This window comes from Triticum dicoccoides, chromosome 7B (genome assembly GCF_002162155.2).
Source record: "Triticum dicoccoides isolate Atlit2015 ecotype Zavitan chromosome 7B, WEW_v2.0, whole genome shotgun sequence".
NCBI lineage: Eukaryota > Viridiplantae > Streptophyta > Magnoliopsida > Poales > Poaceae > Triticum > Triticum dicoccoides.
The window spans coordinates 272,696,223-272,699,744 of record NC_041393.1 but is presented as its reverse complement, the minus strand read 5'-3'; the positions used below and the strand labels follow the sequence as shown (position 1 = coordinate 272,699,744).

Here is a 3,522-nt window from a genome sequence, read left to right as displayed (position 1 = left end):
CCTCACCTCCTCTTCCTCTCTTTTTGAGGGCGCCAGGAGCATGGCCTCGATCTGGAGCAGGAGAGGCCAGGAGTGACATGGTCACATGGGAGCAGCTCGGCTGCTTGCCGGTGGTGACGGATGCGCTCAGACCTATGGCCCGGTCCCGCCGCCGCGCGCCGTCCACCTCCCCGCAGGCATGCCGGCCACCTCCCCATCTGACGCACATCTTCCCCATGGGGCCATGGCACACGGTGAGCAGCAGTGGTACGAACCCCAAAATACTACTATGAGATTAGTTAAATTCAGTTGAAAAAAATGAGGAACCTGTAGTGTTGCCTTTGTTCTTCAGTTAAATTTGTTTAATACGAGGAGCCAGTAGTGTCGCCTTTGTTCTTCAGTTAAATTCAGTTGAGACATTATGGGAATTGCAACAACTTCATGTTTTTTCAAAAAATGTATTATCTCATTTTGTGTTGCAGTGAGTTCCACACATTTTGAAGCTACAGCCGCTGGAAATTTGTGAAGAATGAAGAAAGGTGGATCCACCAGCAGCTTCGAGTAGGATGAGGAGATCTGGACGGAGTTCGTGTTTCAGCAACCATGGTAGCGCGTCCTCCGACCTCGACCTAGGTAAGCTCCTTCTTTTAGTGATGTTAGTAAGTCAGCTTTCTCTACCTAGCTCCATGCGGCAGCCTGGCCAGCTGCCTTGTTCTCTCCACTTAATCCTTGCTATTTGTAGGCCGGAGCCAAATTCAGTTTTGTCTGCATTCAACTGCAGGCTCTTTAATGTATTTTTGTAAGTGGAATCTGACTTCTCATGGTTTGCCTAAACAATGATTAGTCTATTGTATAATTGAACTAGGTCCATGGCTTTAAGAAATTGAGCGAAATCTACTTTTTCAGGCTTTAAACCCAATCATTCATATTTGTTGCGACCAAATGTTCTGTTATAACTTTAAAATTGAAAACCAAGTTTCCCTGGACAATTATACTTTTTTGTGAGCTTATTATTCACAAGTTATAGTAATATGGTATTATGGGCTTTGCTCCTAACATGATAAGGAGGAAAGAACTGCAGGCTATATTGTTTGTTGACATTCATGATCCGCGCTCGCAGGTTCCGACTTTTGTGAGCTACTGCTGCAGATGATATTTGGTCCCCATCCTTTCTACTGGCTCCTAATTTTTGTGTGATGAACAAATGGTTTAGATTTACCGTGTAAAGCTGAGATTCTACATTGGTCTGGAATTTAACTGGTTACCTTTGTTTAATTTAATGCCATGCGAAACCTAATGTAGATGTTCATGTCTTCCCAATGATGTTAGTAGGAAGATTTTTTTTTGCTTTCTTCATAGTGTAAATCTGTTGTTCAAGCTTCAAATATATCTTGTTTATTATCTTTCCTTTTCTGCAAACTAATGGACCATATTTCTACTCAAACAGAGGCAAAGACGTCTTCTTAATGTTGCAGAAGTTTGGAGGCATCAAGGTCAGTTTTAATGCACATAATGACTAATGCTTCCGCATTGTAATCTCTAATTTGTTATCGAGCTTCTATGCTTCAACACATCTAAAATTTCAAAAGCTTTTCCGGGTCGATACGGTTACTTGAGAATCATACCAAAGATAGCCTTAGCAGTTCATTCCATACCAAACTTGAGCAACACAAAAGTTAAGTTAGGTGACTGTTCTTTGTAGGAATGCATCCTCCTCTTGCTATGCAAACTGAGGAAATCAAAGTGATGGGAAAGCATTGTACAACAGCTGTTGACTTCAGGATATTTCATGGATGAGTTATACTCCTTGACTCCCATGTAAAGTTAACTTATTTTGCTCTCTGCATTAGTATGTTCCAAATTAACCACACACAATTTAATTAGGCGACCGTTCTCTGTAGGAGTGTATCATCCGCTTGCTATGCAAACCGAGGAAATCAAAGTGGCAAAGCAATTGAATGCATGTGTTGACTTCAGGATATCTCAAGGACGAGTTAGAATCTATGACGCTCAGGTAAAATTAACTTATTTTGCTCTTTGCATCAGTATGTTCCAAATTAACTGCACAAAATTTAATTAGGTGATTATTTTCTGTAGGGATGCATCCTCTGCTTGCTACACAAACTGAGGAAACCAAAGCAGCAAAGCATTGTACTGCAGATGTCGACTTCGGAATATCTCATGAACCAGTTATACTCCTTGATGCTCACGTAAAATTAACTTATTTTGCTCTCTGCAATTGCATAATAGAACGGTTGAGCTAAACATCTCGCTGCTGATATTTTCAAATGTATTGCAACCACTATACAACCCATCCATCGTAATTGGTATGTTGAGACTGGATCGTAGTAGTTGTTCTGCCTCATCTATCACTATCTGCGGGCTTGCTTTGATTATGTTTCTCCCAACTTTCTGTAACTAAAAAGCAGCCTGTAAATGTAGCTTGAATAAAAATGGTACCTTTCAGTTTTATGCAAGTTCAAAGTATTAGTAGTTTTAGTTTGTCCAATTTTTGCAGGGATATTGTGTGAGGTCTGGTACAAACTTTTAAGACAATCACTTAATACATTCATGGGATCACCAACTTTTGGCGTTTGTTGATACTAGCTAGGTGGGGCCATGAAGACACGATTCATGGGATTACCAACTGCTGGTATAGCTTATTCTTTTCTGTTGCAGCTATTCCGGAGAAGTTTAGAGCTTCTGCAACCTTTTGAAGACACGATTTGTAGTTGCGGAGATGAAACAATCAATCAGTTGCGATGCATTACATAATCTTTTTGCTTTGGACATTGATGGGTATTATTTTGCCACAAAGGACAGGAGCTGTGCCATTTGACTCGAAGGATAAAGCGTTCATCACAAGGGGGTGGTCTTTAGGATGTACACAAAAGAGGAAATTTCCTTTTGTATAGAACCAAATTATATGATTTAATTGACCATTCTCTTGTACACAATGTTTATCATGTATTAAGTACATTTTATTGTCAAATATGTTTACTTTTTTTTTAGTGCACAAGTTCATAACTCCTTGGACTTTCTAATTGCAGGCTCAACTATTTGAAACCACTAATCTGATTTTGTTGGGTCTATGTATTAGTGTATGTGTGTATTGAAGTTTGGTGAGTCTCAGGAAGAACCAAACTTTTGTTCCTATCTCATCATATGCTATCTTAAATGCAAAATGTTAGCTACTTCAATCTCATGTTTAAAAATGTAATTGATTACAAATTGTGCATGCTCAAGTACGTAAATATTTGTAAAGAGAAATCATTATTAAGTTTTGATTAAAATGATTTGCGTTGGTATCAAGTGGTTACTCACACCTAAAATTACAAAAACAATCAAGTATTTTCAATGCGCCCATGGTTTTAAATGGGACTCTGCGCTATTTGACCCAACGTTTCTACTCCAAGCGGCCAACCCAAAAACTCTATTTTGATTTAAATGGGACTGCTACCAAAATAAAATGTGTATATATATCTAATTATAGACACGAATCCATCATGTTTCATATTAAAAGGGATTCAACCATGGATATTT

General features: G+C 39.0%; 1 long non-coding RNA gene across 10 annotated transcripts; it reads left to right on the top strand.

Moving 5' to 3' along the window:
* Positions 1-6: 6 nt before the first annotated feature.
* LOC119336875 lies at positions 7-2,986 on the top strand. Of its 10 annotated transcripts, none has more exons than XR_005162876.1 (7): positions 7-246; positions 462-612; positions 722-778; positions 1,427-1,472; positions 1,682-1,797; positions 1,881-1,993; positions 2,077-2,983. It is a non-coding gene; the product is annotated as an uncharacterized LOC119336875 (long non-coding RNA). The 10 variants fall into 10 exon arrangements; XR_005162871.1 differs by having other exon boundaries at positions 1,100-1,472; XR_005162874.1 differs by having other exon boundaries at positions 462-1,472; positions 2,077-2,168; positions 2,498-2,986.
* The last annotated feature ends 536 nt before the right edge of the window (positions 2,987-3,522 follow it).